Source organism: Neovison vison, chromosome 6, assembly GCF_020171115.1.
Source record: "Neovison vison isolate M4711 chromosome 6, ASM_NN_V1, whole genome shotgun sequence".
NCBI lineage: Eukaryota > Metazoa > Chordata > Mammalia > Carnivora > Mustelidae > Neogale > Neogale vison.
The window spans coordinates 208,975,445-208,991,755 of record NC_058096.1 but is presented as its reverse complement, the minus strand read 5'-3'; positions in this window follow the sequence as shown (position 1 = coordinate 208,991,755).

Below are 16,311 nucleotides of genomic sequence, written 5' to 3'. Positions count from 1 at the left end.
AGTTCACACACAACCAAAGGCAGGCTTTGGGCTAATGTCCAATCCCATCTGGGTGACGTCCCCAGATGGTATCTTCTGGGCCTGTCATTGTTCATTCTTTCGCTTTTACATTCTGCAGAATTTGGAAAGAATATTTAATTTCTACTATTATTCAACAGTACCCTGTATGTGGCATCAAGGGTGAATATAGATAGCCTCCATTTACTAGACATATTGTAGAAGATATACTCATTGTGACCTTTTTCCCTTTTAACAAAAGTTTTTTTTTTTTTTTTCTCTCAGTATCTATTTCTGCCTCACATGACTCAGAAGAAGAGTCCTACTCCTGTCCCCAGCTTCCAGGATAGATCCTGATTGATAACTTGCATCCTTCCCAATGATTGCTTCGTTAAAGACACATGCCTCGTTTTAGCCAATGAGAACGGAGAGGAAGTTTTCTGGGTATCTCCAGGAGAGTTTGTTTTGCTCCCAAGAAAGAGTCAGCTTGGAAATTTCTGGGTCTGAAAATGACTCTGGGCATTGCTGCTGAGATCTTGCTCCTAACCCAATAAAGAAACCCCTTAAGACAACAGTGCAGTGATGGAAAGAACCTGGGTCCCCAGGGGCATGGTTGAGTTTCTGAGTATGTTGACTGGCACCTTCCCTGGGGACCTCCAGTTATCTGTAGGAATGATTTCCCACATTGCTTAGAGTTTCCGGCTACACCCTAAATGCCGGACGAGGGGGACTCAGACACTTGGGACTCAGACTTCAGTGAATTGCTTGTGGTCACCCAGCTATCAAGTAGTAGAATACCAGACTGAAACCTACATTTCCCTACTCCTTGTCCAGCTTTCTGCTTTCCTCCATCCCAGAGTGGCCATTTCACTCTTAGGAAATTAATCATAGGGTGTCCCGTCATTGAATTGAATGCCTACATCTCATTCGGCCTCAGGGCAGTTAATAAAACAATGGCCAGCTACGGGCCCTGGCCTGTAGCAGACAGAGTTGTCGTGTCCTGGCTGAAACCAAGCATGAACCCCATGTGTACAGATATGGGGTTCATGCCTGTTTCTCTGATTTCCCTCCCTCTCTCATCTTTGCTGAAATATCCACATATCTTTTCTCAGCCCAGGCATCATAGAGTCTGATTTCCAGTTGCTCTGACCCATGCAGAATTGACCCACCTTTGCTTCGGACATTCTGGCGGCATCTACATGTTCTTATCTTATTCTCCAAGGTGCCTAACTACACAATGATTTTAGACATCTGTTGTATCATGTGCTTTCGTCTACAAGAATAATGACTTAAATAATTAGGGTATTAGTTTCCCTACTTAATAAGGCGTTTCAATGTTGGCAGTTCCAGGACTAAGTTTTGCCCTTCTGTCCTGCATCAAGGACCCCGGTCCTTTCTTTCTTTGTATGTTACTCACCATGCTTTGTATATTGAACATGTTCTTCCCATCGTCAAAAATTGCTGCAGTTGGGGCGCCTGGGTGGCTCAGTGGGTTGGGCTGCTGCCTTCGGCTCAGGTCATGGTCTCAGGGTCCTGGGATCGAGTCCTGCATCGGGCTCTCTGCTCAGCAGGGAGCCTGCTTCCTTCTCTCTCTGCCTGCCTCTCCGTCTACTTATGATTTCTCTCTGTCAAATAAATAAATAAAATCTTTAAAAAAAAAAATTGCTGCAGTTGCCCCAAACCCCATGTCATCACACAGCAAGGTACAGAGACAGGAAAAGAAAGGGGACAGAAATCCTCACAAGGGGACAGAAATCCTTATTTTTCAGAGAAGACAATCACTTCTCAAAGCTGCCTGAGAATTTGCCTAAGGCCGCAGAGATGGTGGTAGAATATAACAGGAACTTACATGTGACTCTAGACTGTCCAATAGAAATATAATACAAGGTACATTTTGTAGTTTAGATTTTTTGTAGCTACAGTTAAAAAGTAAAAAAAAAAAAAACAGGTAAAATCAATATATTTTATTTAACTCATGTATCCAAGGATTATGTCAGCATGACATCAGTCTATGAATTATTTCTTTTTTTAAGTTTTTTTTTTTTTTTTTAAAGTAAACTCTATATCCAATATGGGGCTCGAGGGGCGCCTGGGTGGCTCAGTGGATTAAGCCGCTGCCTTCGGCTCAGGTCATGATCTCAGGAGTCCTGGGATCGAGTCCCGCATTGGGCTCTCTGCTCAGCAGGGAGCCTGCTTCCCTCTCTCTCTCTGCCTGCCTCTCTGCCTACTTGTGATTTCTCTCTGTCAAATAAATAAATAAAATCTTAAAAAAAAAAAAAAGAGTTGCAATATGGGGCTCGAACTTACAAACCCAAGGTTAAGAGTTGCATGCTTCACCCACTGAGCCAGCCAGGCGCCCTTCAGTCTACGAATGACTAATGAGATATTTTACATTTTTCTAATACCAAGTCTTTGAAATCCAGGGCAACCCTTATACTTAGACATTGTGTATATCTCAATTCAATCACTATCTTTTCATTGGAAATACTTGATCTGCATTTATATTGTATAAGTTAACTTTGAAAAACATAGATATACATATCCAAGTTGTTCCAAATAGACTAAAAGTTTCCCAATAGCCGGATCAAGTAGCAGTTTTCACATTTACAATGAGATAGTTCAAGTTCAGTAAAATAAAAAATCCAGTTCCTTAATCACGGTAGCCTCATTTCAAGTGACTAAGTGTATGGGGCACCATAGTTCTGGACCCTGTATACTTAAGCTCATTTTAATCAAATTCTCTGTGCCCTAGTACATAGTAATGTGTTCACAGGTGTCCACTTATATTTCAGTGGTGCACAAGTTCTATAGTTAGAAGACTAGCCTTATAGTTGTTGCTCTGCTTCTAATTAGCTATGTGACCTCAGGTGAGTCACTGTGCTTCTCTGGGCTTCTATTAACTCACTTGTTAATGAGGGACTCTGATCTTCAGCATCTCTTCTAGCTCTAAAAGGATGTATTATTTCTCTCTTCTAGAAGGGAAAGCAATGAGGACGTTATTAAAGCTCCGGGCACGGAGGCACAAGCACATTCTCTCCGGTGAAATAGATGAACATTGGTGTGGCCAGTCTCTAGGATCTGCCGAGATGCTGTGAGCAGACACACTCCCACGGCATCTCTTCCCTTCATCCAGCACTGGGTCCGCTCATTGTATCTTTCTCCAGAATGCCCAGGATAAAAAACATTGATGCATTGTCTGGGCTCCAAATTCCAGGAAACATTGCTAGTTTCTTCCCTTTTATAGGTCGCCTTTTAAGGAAGAAAAACCCTGTATGTGGACAGAAACCCCCGCATCGGGTTGAACATGGCTCTGAGTCACTGGATTCTTGGACCAGGCTCTGTCCTTTTATATAAGAAAGAAAAGAAGGGACCCTTGGCTATCGCAGACTCTCCTCCTCTGAGTGTGTTTATACTGTGCGCTCCTGGCTTGTTGGTCAGAAAGGGGCTTTTGATTTATCAGATAGTATAAAACCTTGACAATATTTTAACTCTGGAGCTACAAAAGAATGGTCAAGGGATTCAAGTCCAACTGAAGAATAAAAATTGAAGCTTGAGGCTAGCACTCTACATAGTAATTGCGTTTGACCCAGAACATGCCTTTCATATGGAGGATATGGGGCTGTCCGTGGGATGAAATTTTAGGGCTCTGTGGGAAGGGCCCAGTTCTTAAAAACAATTACCCCAGACTGGTGACTTCTTACTGCTAGAGGTTCATTCCTTTAGGTCCCCTAAGGTAGTCATAGTGGAAACAAAAGGGAGAGTCTAGCCTCAGATTTGAACTTTGGAGAAGAAGGTAATAAGAAACGAAATGGGGACAGAGGGCAGGAGGGGGCCGCGGGAACCAAGAGGACACTAAAGGAAGATGGTAGAGGTTGTCAGCCATTTTAGATTAAGCTAATGTCATACTGGAGTTGATACAGGCCGGGAAATACACAAAGAACCTGTCCCAGGTTATGCTCTGCTTAAAGGAAACAGGAGTGTGGGGTTTTGTTCCTTTGTTTCTTTAATCAGAATGGCAATTGGCTTATTTATTCATCTATTCATTCATCTTTTCATCCATCAATTGGGGCAGATAGCTTTCCAAGATGGACGTCATGAATTCCCACTATTTCAATGTGTGAATGCTTGGGAAAGGGGGAGCGGAATTCCCTACACCAACAAGCAAGTCCCTGGGTACTGGCTAGGTATCCTATAGTTTGACTCGGGTCTGACACTGTTCTACCCTGAGGCAGCATTGCACAGGTGAGGATTTGGTCCTACAAGACCACCTCCCCTGCAGGTGTCAATGGGAAGTACTCATGTTCCTCATGACCCCTTCCTCGACTTGGATTAATCTGCTAAGGCAGCTCACAGAACTCAGGAGACCCATTTGCTCGCTGAATTACTGGTTTATTATAAAGGATATTAAAGGATACAAATCAACAGCCAGATGAAGAGATCCATCGGGTGAGGTCTTTTTTTTTTTTAAGATTTTATTTATTTGATGGACAGAGATCACAAGTAGGCAGAGAGGCAGGTCGGGGGGCAGAGGGTGGGGGGAAAGCAGGCTCCCTGCTGAGCAGAGAGCCCAATGTGGGGCTCGATCCCAGGACCCTGAGATCATGACCCGAGCTGAAGACAGAGGCTTTAACTCACTGAGCCACCCAGGTACCCCATATCAGGTGAGGTCTTAAACAAAGGAGTTTCTGTCCTTGTAGAGTTTGGGGTCCCACAGGGTGGCAAATGGAAGTGTTCTGGTTCAGCAGTCTGGAAGCTCTTTGAACCCTGTCTTTTGGGGCTTTTAGGGAGGCTTCACTGCATAGGGATGTTTAATGAAATCATTGGCCATTGGTCATTGATTCAGTCTCTAGCCCCGCTTGGGACTGAAAGTTCCAACCTTCTAATCACATGGTTGGTTCTCATGGCAACCAGCGTCCCCATCCTTAGGTGTGGTGCTAAAGTCACCTTGTTAACATAACAAAAGACATCTTTATAGCTGTCAGCACTTGGGAAATTCCAAGACTTTTTTGGTTGCTGGGCCAGAAACAAAGACAGAGACCAAATGTATATTTCTTTCTTTCTTTCTTTTTTTTTTTTAAGATTTTATTTATTTATTTGACAGATAGAGATCACAAGTGGGCAGAGAGGCAGGCAGAGAGAGAGAGAGAGAGAGAGAGAGGAGGAAACAGGCTTCCCGCTGAGCAGAGAGGCCGACGTGGGGCTCTATCCCAGGACCCTGAGCCGAAGGCAGAGGCTTTAACCCACTGAGCCACCCAGGTGCCCCCAAATGTATATTTCTTATTGTAAATCAGAATGTCACAACTGTATGCACTCCCTGTACATACAGGCCACTCTTTCCATCAAGTGCTGGGTTTATTTTCTCCTCCCCCTTGTGGAGAGGCTGGTTTGGGACTTGCTTTGATCAATGGAATAAGCTAGAAGTGACAACTGATTCGGTCTCAGGCCCAGTCTTTAGGAGGCAGTGAAAGAAGCTCGGGATAGATTACTGGATGAGAAGCCACATGGAGAAGGACAGGACATGCTGAGGAGCCTGAGGTACCAGACTCTTCTAGGACCTTCCTGCTCCTTCTGGATGCAGGTGAGTGAGTGACCCCCGCTAGTACCCCATGGAGCAGAAGAGCAACAGATCAGCTTTGAACACTGTCCCTATTCACAGAATCATGAAAAGTTTACATTGTTGTGGTTATAAGCCAAGATGTTTTGGGGTGGTTTGTTGTCCAGCAGTACATGACTGATCGTTTACCGTACGTTTTTGGCAGCTATATTTAAGAGGGTTCCCTTTTACTCCAATTCTCTAAAATAAGTTTTTGACCATAAATAGGAGTTGAAATTTGTTAATGATTTTTTCTGGCTTTATTGAAATGATCATGTGATTGCTTTGCTCCTTTATTCTATTAGTCTTCGAATTGCTATGAAGTTTTTTGTAGTTTTTTTTTAGGAGAGGTCTTGTGCATTTTTCATTAAATTTATTCCTAAATATTTTGGTTTTTGATACTACAAATGGAATCCTAAAAATTATCGATTTTCCAATTATTTGTGACATTATATACCAAGAATGTTGAGAATGTTGATTCTTATATATTGACCTTGCATTCTGTGGCTTTGCTAAACTCACTGATTGGTTTTCGTAATTCTTCAAAGATTCCTTAGGATTTTCTATATACACAATCATATTGTTTACAAACAGAGATGGCTTTACTTCTTCCTGGCCAAGTGTTTATGCCTTTTGATTTTTCTTGCTTTATTGAAATTGCTGTGATTTCTTAAACAGTCGTGAGTAGAAGTAGTCCGAATTCATATTCTTGCCTTGTTTCTGCTCTCAGGGAAAAAAGTATTTATTTTTCATCACTAAGTACCACGTAAACTTTAGGTTTTTCATAGATGCCCTTTATCAGGTTGAGAAATTTGCCTGTTGTTATTTGCTGAAAGTTTTTCTTATGAATGGGTGTTGAATTCTGTCAAATAGTTTTTCTTCATTAATGAGATGTAATTCTTTTATCCTGTTAATGGAGGTGGATTACAATGTGGTTCACAGCCTCTAAGATGGTCCCCAGAAACCCTCTCCTCAATAACGTGAAAGGTGTTCAGGCCTTTGTGTAATTCCCTCTCCTAAGAATGACCTGGACTTAGTGATTTGTTTTATAATGAAAATAATGCAGGCAAGGTTGGGGGCACAGGACTTCTGAGACTAGGTTATAAAAACACTGGGGCTTCCATCTTGGGTGACTTCCCTCAATTATGTGTCCCGAGGAAAGCCAGCTGTCATGTTGTGAGCTAACCGTGGAGGTGTCCACATGGCATGGAATGGAGAGAGCTTTGACCATTAGTTGGAGAAAATCTGAGGGCTTCATTCCAACAGTCCATTTGAAATTGACTCTTACTAGTAATCACATGGGTGACTTGGGAAAAAAATCCTTTCTCAGTTAGATCTTCAGATGAGACCACCACCATGGCTGACCCTTTGACTATAACCTCATGACAGACTCTGCCAGAGAACCCATCACAGAGAACCCCATTAAAAAAGCACCTGGATTCCTTACCCACAGGCACAGTGAGAGAATAAATGTCCATTGCTTTAGGATGCTGAATTTGGGGGATGATTTCTTTATGCAGCAATAGATAACTAATATATACATCAACCACTTTTTGAATGTGAAATAAATCTTGCATTCTTGGGCTAAACTCCACTTGGCCATGATATATTTTCCTTCTATACTTTGTTGGATTTGACTTAGTAATATTTTGTTAAGGATTTTTGTGTCCAGACTCATGAGTGATATTGGTCTGTATTTCTTTTGTAATGTCTTTGTCAGCTTTTAATATTAGAGCTATGCTAGCCTCATGAAATGGAATCTCTAGTCCTCTATTTCTTTCTTTCTTTCTTTTTAAGATTTTATTTATTTGACAGACAGAGATCAAAGTAGGCAAAGAGGCAGGCAGAGAGAGAGAAGAGGAAGCAGGCTCCCTGTTGAACAGAGAGTCCCATGCAGGGCTCAGTCCCAGGACCCTGGGATCATGACCTGAGCCGAAGGCAGAGGCTTAACCCACTGAGCCACCTGGGTGCCTCAGTCTCCTCCTCTATTTCTTGAAAGAGTTTATGTAAGATTCATATTATTCCTTCCTCAAATATTTGCTGGACTTCACCAGTAAGCCTACAGTTTTCTTCTAGTAACCCCCCTTTTCTCCCCTTAAGTATAAATTCAATAATCTTATAGATATAGGTCTGTTCATATTTTCTTTCTTCTTAGGTCACTTTTTCCACTTCTCCAGCTTTAAAGATCAAGACCAAAAATATATGGGCTGACTATCAAAAGAAAGGCAACCATGGCATAATAAGAATTCCTACAGCTTCTTAGTACAGTGGGACTCTGCAAGGGAAAAGGAGCATATTGGGTGGAAATGCATTTGTAGAAAGAGTTCAAGAGACCAAGATGGTGGGAAAAGACAGCCTGGATGAGAGAGCTGTTGGAGCAGAAGAGTGAGAAAGTTTTAGGAGCTTTAGGGTACTAGAGAGTGGAGAGCAGAAGACTTTAATGAGTTGTTAAGGTCTGAATAGGTTTCCTTGGTATCTGTGAAAGAAACATGTATTAAAATTAAAACTTGTATCTGTACCAAGCTGAAGTGAAGCCCTTTGGGACACCACTATGAATGTTTGGGACACAGGGCAGGAGGGATGAATGCTTTGTAGGCATTGCAATTTCTTTGCTCTGTTTAACTTCCTGAACTTCATTAAAATAACTTTTTTTCCCAGGGGGCATCTGGTGTCTCTGTCAGTTGAGCATCTGCCTTTGGCTCAGGTCATGACCTCAGGGTCCTGGGATCAAGCCACACATTAGGCTTCCTGCTCAATGGGGAGTCTGCTCCGCCATCTCCTCCTGCTTGTGCTCTCTCTCCCTAACTCTCTCTCTCTCTCAAATAAATAAAGAAATAAATAAAATCTTAAAAAAATATTTTTTTTCTGAACTTCATTAAAATAACTTATATACTTTGCTCCCATTGGTTCATAATACATTGCTCCAAAACTTAGGGACAAACAAGAACCATTTGTTATTATTCTCATGGATTCTTTGGGTCAAGAATTTGAACAGGACACAGTAAGGGCAAGTTGTCTCTGTTCCATGTGATCTCAAAGTCTCAGTTCTCTCTAACACCCCTTTTGCTCTGCCCACTATGCTTTCTAGGCCCAGCCAGTTGAAAGTCTTAGCTTCCCTTAACACACTCTACATTTCTCTTGCCGAGGTCCTTCCTCCACACACATACTTCCCAGAATGCTCTTCTCATATCTCCTTGGCTGATCAATTCCTTCGCTTTCTTTTGAGGGCTGGTTAGATGGGGTCCTCCCTGAGGACCCTCCTTCTGCACCTGTTTAAGTGCTCTTCCTCTGGATTTCCATCATTCTATGTACTTCCCCATCATAAAACATACCACGTGTAACTTCCTGATCCTAATGTCCAACTCCTCAACCAGGTTGTTTGCCTGTGAAGCTGGAGTTGGCCTCTGTCTGTTCAAGGGCTATCCCCAACAGCTGGCACAGGGCTCGATATTTATTTGCTGAGTGTATTAATAGACAAGACAGACTTTGTTAGTCTCATTTTAGAGAGGTGAAAACAGGGTGGAGGAGAATAAGAACCAGCCCAAGTCACGGTCTGTTCTTGACAAAGCTGAGTCTAAATGCAGTCATGCCGTCAACCCAATGCCCTCATGCATTCTGGAAACAGATCATCAAGCAGGTTTGTGGCAACCCCCCACAGCTTTGGTGCTTGGTACTCTGCCAGCTGTGTCCACTGTCTTTCCAGCCTGGACATGCCAGGCAACTGGGACCATGGCGGAAAGAGCCCTGATAATTAACCTTATTTTTATTCATTTGTCCATGAACCACCCAGCAGGAGATTATGCCATTAATTTGTCTTGGTAAGTGCAGCCAGAGACATGCATGTTCTATTCCCATGATTAAGACTCCTTTACAGCTAAAATATTGATTCTAATTATGAAATAATGCACAGTGAGGGTGCTAGGAAAAGTGGCAGTAGGATCTGGAGACAATAAGCTTTTGTGAGAAGAAGAGAGGGTGGCAATTCTGTCTCCTTGGGTTGCTGACATTCTTCTTTCCCACAGAGAGTAGTGACAAATTGTTTTCTTTTTCTCCACGTGGGAAAAAAGTACCCACAAAGTACTTAAATCAGGGATAGAACAAGCCTGACAGCCAGACAACTGGATCACCCTGTCTCTTTTGCAGTTGCTATTCATGGGTGTTTAATCAATACTATTGAAACCCCAGATTTCCTAGACTGGACACTTCCAGATGCCCAGGTCTGATGCAGGGGGAGCTGGGAGATGAGGCAGGGCTGGACCAGCCACAGCTGGACCTGAGAGATGGTACCAAACAACAGGGCACCCAGGGCCATGTGGCAGGATGACAAGCAGAATTCAAGATGGCAGCCTCTCAAGGCAGAGTGAGAGCAAGGTCCCAAGACAGAGAGCTCAGAGGGCCAGAAAAGCAGGAGGAAAAAAACACCTGGTTTCTAGAGATGAGAAATCCAGATGGGCATGGGAAATTTCTGAATTCCATAGCAACCTGGTAACAGTGAGCTATCCTTGATACAGAAGCCACATCCTAGCCCACAGAGGAGCTTCCCATACACTTCCTTTTAAGGATAAAACCATTTTAATACTTGATAAATAACACATAGGAACACTTAACAAATGAAGCCAAATAAGTGGCATTAAGCCTATAAAACAGGTCTCAGATTTTTTAGTCATCAGGGAAATGAAAGTTGAAACCACAATGAAAAACCATTTCATGTCACTGGATGGCTAATCTCGGAATGGCACGGCCTGCTGGAGGGAAGGCAAAATGGTAGAACCACTTTGGAAAATGGTTTGACAGGTTCTCATAAAGTTGAACACATAAATGACCACCCTATGATCCAGTAGTTCCATTTTTAGACATTTAAGCAGAGAAAAATGAACACATGTCCATAAAATGATTTGTATATGAATGTTCATAACTGATTTTATGTATAAAGCCCCAAACTGAAAACAACACAAATGTCCGTCAACTTGAGACTAGATAAATAAATTTTCCATATAATGAAACACTTTTGACAATTTCAAAGAAAGAACTAATGGCATATGCAAGAAGGAGACTGAATCTCACAGGCATTGTGCTAAGTAAAAGAATCCACAGTCATTTCTAGGTAATTCAAGAACAGTTGAAAACTATGGTGGTGGAAATCAGAACGTGGTTAGGGATGGAGAAGGTGACTGGGAGGACATGAGGGAGACTTCCAGGATGACAAAAATATTTTATATTTCGTTTCAGGTGGTGGTTCCAAGAGTGTAGACGACTACCAAAATCTATTATTTAAGATCATTGCCCTCTGCTGTGTGCAAATTATATCTCGGTTAAACAAAGTCTTGGGCAATTTGGAGTCTCCAGGTCTAGGATGACGAATAAAGCTCACCTACCACTATTTCTGCTTCTGCTCCCAGGTCAGACATTATTAATTGATTTCAGCATTCTGTGCCCTTGATCTTCAGTGGTGCTTCAAAATAAGCCACAGTGTGACTCTGTGAGTAGCTTCTATCACTCTACCAATCTGTTAGAAGTCAAAGCCGATGGAATAGTTTTACTGCTACTGTGGCCATCGACTTTGTTCTCTAGTTTGGTGAGGCCTGGGGAGATTCAATTTTTTTTATAAAAATGATGATCCTATTACAGAGAAGTGTTTTAATAATTCATGTCCCACTTTTCTAATCTCACCACTAGTACCACTGAGGTGTATTTCCTTTTACTATGTTGTCCTAGGTACAATTTAACATACAAGTGTGGGTCCTGGTTCTTTCCTTCTAAGCATTCTTCTTGGTTACTAATAGCTTTCATCACTTCTTTTTAGTTTTTTTCAAATGGTGGCCTAATTCTCTGAGGCACTGCAGTGTCGTTTACTGCCCCTTTCCTATGGTGGCAATCACCTCTCCTCCCTTTTTATTCATATGATATGGGGGGTGGGTTTTGGGTTATGGGCTATAGTAAATCTTCACTGAGTGTCTACTACAAGTAGGCACTGTGTTCAGCATTTTACTTATATTTTATTTACTTCTTACAAGCACTGTTTGGGATAGGCACTAATGATGCTTTATGAATAGGGAAACTGAGGCACGGAGATATAAGGGAACACATGCACGGCTATACTGTCGTTAAGTGGCAGTGTTATGACTGAACAAGATGCCCACTCTTTGAGTATAGCAAATGGGAAGGCCAAGGTACTCTTCTCTGGAGAGCAGGGGGCCTCAGATGTGGGGGAAGCTGGTTCTCCTGGCTTAATGCTACCAGCCGGAGCAGCCCATGCCAGTTAAGCCAAACCCCACTTACTTGCTCCCAGCTGGCCCTCCTCAGCATCCAGAGAATAAATTAATTTGTTATTGGGATGCACTGTGTGCTAATTCACTCCAGATTTTCCTGTGGGCCACTTGGTGGCTCAAGGTTAACTCAACAATCTAGAATTTTCCATCAAAGAGGCAGATACGAGGAACATCCTTCCCTCAATGTCTTCCCATCCATGGTTCTCTTCTGCTCAAGTCTTAGGGGAAGAACTCTGGATGCTGTCAAGTATCATTTAATCATTGGAGCAGGTTCAGGTTTGGGTTTTTTTTTTTGGTTATTGCTGTTTGTTATTTAACAAGGCCTGGGGATTGGTTGCTCATGTACTCTTGTGGTCTCATTCTTCGCAAAAAAGCACTGAGTTGCAGTGTGGTTTGTTCTGAGCCTTTCTTTCACCATATATGAAATGGGGTAATAATGTTCACCTCACATGGTAATGACTTCATCTATGCCAAGCACTGAGCCAGTAACTGGCTTGTTTCCTTGTTCTGCCCAGATGAAAGGGTCCTAGTGCTGCTGCCTGACATAACAGGCTCTATTTTCAGCAAAACTTCAATGTTTCCATCAAAATGCTTGCTGATTAGAGTATCTAGATCACCTTTCTAATTAGTGGTAGAAGATACCAGCCCACAAGATGCTTATAGACAAGCAATTTTCAGTGTGTGGTGGACTCTTAGGGGTGATACCCTACTTCTCCCACTTCTTTAAAACCTGCTCCCAGTTCTTCACCTATGGGCTGAGCACTGTGGATTCACTTGTCCACTCTACCTCTGCCCATCTGGCCAGAGCTGGTGGGCCACAAGGGTACCCATATCACCGAGCACTGTGAAATCTGGTAGCTAAAACAACAATTTCTGATCATTCCCGAGTCTGTGGGTTGAATTGGGTTCAGCTGAGCACTTCCTACTTGGGGTCTGTCATATAGTTTCTGTCAGATGATGACTGGGGTCATCAAGAGGGCTCACTCCCATGACTCATAATTGCTTCTGACTGCTGGCTGGGAAGTCAGCCGTGGCCATCAGTCCGCGTGCCCAACATGTCTTCTCCATGTGACTTGGGGGGCTTTTCACGGTATGGGAGCTGGGTTCTAAGGGTGCATATCTCCAAAATAAACTTTCCAAGAGACTCGGTCATGGTTGCTTCAACGCTTCTTATGATCTGAGGGGATGAGTACTGAGAGGCGTGGTTATTGGTGGTGGGAATTATTATTTGGGGAAACCAGTTACCCCATTTCAGGGTCTTTTTCAGCTCCACTATTTCCCAATTGCATTGTAATACACTGTTCTCTGTGCCTGGTAATGTGTTATGTCTCTATCTATTTTCTCATTTCATCTCCATAACAATCTTTGGAACCCCTACTTTCAAGATGAGGAAACCAGTCCCAGGTTAGGTAACTTGGCCAGTGTCCCTTTCACTGCAAGGCCACTTCTCTCTGCTAGTGGTTTATGACCAGGAACCAGAGTGCTGCCATCTATTGAGACCTCGCCCACATTCCTAGCACAAGGTCAGGTCCCCAGAAAAGGCTAAACAATTGCCTCCTAATGAAACACAGGTCTTTTCTTTGAGAACTAACTGAAAGAAAGGATTTCCTTGAGTCTGTCTCCCTGATGTGGTTCACAGGACTTGGGGAATGCAAATACATTCTCACTTATTGACTGTATGCAAGACAGAAAAAAAAAAAATCTCTCCTCGGACAGCCATCTTGGAGAAAAGAAGTCCAGGGCTCCTCTGCTGCAGACAAGGGTTGGCGTCCACGGTTTGTTGGCAGGCAGTGGGTCTAAGACTGTGTGGTCATGAGGAGGATATCGACTGTGGAGCAAGCCCGGGAATTAAGTTTTTCCACCACCAAAGCATAGATTGACTCCAACCCATCCTGTCTGAGCATGTTGCTGCCCACACTGAAACAGGCAGCATCAATTAAACACCCCTAAAAATACCCTTCACAGAGGAACTCGTGAGAACAAATTGCCTCGACAAAAGTTTTTTTCCCCGGGGATTCTTCTTCTTTTAGGGCCTTGAGGGAGTTTGCTGGCCAGCTGGTCAACCAGCCCTGCCTAGGTGGGAAAGGAAATCCTGGAACCTCCGAGCTTCCTCTTTTGGTCTCCCTTAACAACTGGTGTTCTGCTTGGCACTTTACAGTTTGTTAAGTCCTTTCACATATTCCCCTCCCCAGAGACCTTGTGAATGGGCTATTATTCTTTACAGGAAAGGAAAAGCAACTGGGAAGAGGGAGAATAACGGGCGCCAAGAAATGTGGTTAGTAGAGGTCAAAGCTAGAACCTGGATGATGGTCTTCAGACCCCAAATGCCAATGCTTTCTGCTCTCCTTTAGTCCCAGGACACTGCAGTTACATATCCCTTGGACACATCCCCTGCACTGGGAGAGTCCACCATGGCCCCTAAAGAACAGCACTGAGAGATATACTCAGTCTTGGTCCTCTACCCACTCTGGGGTCTGCTGGTTGCCCCAGTGGTGCCACATGGAGAACAGGGGCCACCTCAGCCAGGGCACTCCAGCTCCTGGGTTTTTGGCTGTGTGATGCATAGCACAAGCTGTAACCATGAAACTTAATTTTTTCCTTCCCACCTTAAATCTTTCCAAGGGAAAAAAAAAAGTTCCAGCTAAATATAACAAGGATGCCCTTTGGCACATCTTGCCAATCCTGCAGGTTGGCAAGACACCCTCATAGACCTCCCTCAAGACACCCAGGGATACAGTAGGTGCCATGTAGTTAAAAATACCCACTTCAAGGTGCTGGGAGGTGTCACAGATGGACCTAATGAGCTTGCCCAGCTTCTCCAGACTTGCAAGTAATGTGGGCTGAGCGAACCTGGCAGTGGGTGGGTTTTCATGGGACTTCTTCTGGGCCTTGGGCCTGGTTACAGGAGCAGGTTACCAGCCTTCCCAAACACCCGCAGAACTGACCATGTGGAAACACGGGCAAGAGGTCAGAGCAGCAAGGAGCCAGTCTCATTCCATGCACAAGTTCTGTTCTGCAGAGTCCTCCTCTTCTGACAGCCCCAAAGCCTTAGACTATGGTTTACTGAGGCAAAGGTAAGGGGGCAGAGGAAACAGGATTGGGAGGGAGGCTGGGCAAACATGAGGGTTCAATGGAAGTCTTGTCTCAGTGGACCTTGGAAGCATGAGATGCTTCACCTAGAGGTAAGGCCTTTGGCCTTTGTGCACCCATATCAGTCACCACTGGCTGTGGGCTGCCCCTGGGGAGGGCAGAAACCTCCAGGCTCTTCTAGGCGAGGTGTTCCCTTCGTTGGGGATGATTTGCCAGAGAAGGGAACAGTTGTGAGCCATTAGTGGCTGACATTCACAGCAGCTGGGGCATAGGTGCACCAGCCAGGTAAAAAGCAGCTCAGTGAAACACCGCCTGCCTCTAGTAGGGGCTGTTTATCTGCCTTAAAGATAAATTGATCAAGGCATCTGAAGTCAAGTCCTTTGTTCATAGCAACACATTATTTTCTATCTGATCCAAAGGCAAGAGGAAGCCCAAATATGGTATCAAGTCGTTTATCTTTCACCTGGCTTTCCGTCTGATTTTCTGTGCATGGGGCAACCCCTACAATGGGGGAAGAAGGAAAAACATAATTATAAGTGGCTACTCTTCCCTCTTACATGCTCAGCTCCCACGATCCACACCCCCTACCTCAGGGCACATGCGTGAGTGTGCTCACTTGCCCCACACTTCAGGTTGGTTTGGTTCTTACTTCACAACTGCCAGATGTCTGCCCAACAGCAAGAGCCTTTCACAAGACCTTGACTCAGTTCACCCCAGGGTGTCACTTCCGGGAAGCCCCTCTTTGCACTGCAGCCCCCGCTGACTCCTCCCACAGCAGAAGTAACAGCAGTGACCACAGCCCAGCTTCTGTTAGGGTCCCCATGGAAGCTTGGGAGGGAGGAGGGCACACTGCCAAGCACTGTGCCAAGTGTGATATGCATAAAATTGCTCATTTAGCAGAGCACACATGTATGAGTTGAGTTTGATCATCAGTAACATTCTGAGTTCCAGGTAGCTTAAAGGATAAGAAGAACCATCTTCTATAGAACAAGAAATCTAGAGGTCAGTCAGTTCAAACCAGCATCACCCTGTCCCCAGAGCCTTGGCTGGTGTCTCCGACGTCCTTCCCCTAACTCACTTACTCATGTGGCCTTTCTCTTTAGCAGCACTGCACTGAACAGAGTTCTTGATCCAGCAAGGTGCCCCAAACTGTGATTTCTAAGGAATCTGAGTCCCTGTGGTGCTGCCTGAATGGGGTTGTCAAACAAAGTCTTCCATTAACTTTTTTGTCATACTGGGCCTGACTTAACCAGGTGTTGCCCTCCCTGTCATGTAGGCGGCATTGCTCCCAGGCCTGTTATTTATATACCAGCACCTGTCACTGCAGCCTACTGCTAACCCTCTTTATGCCTGTTCACCAAG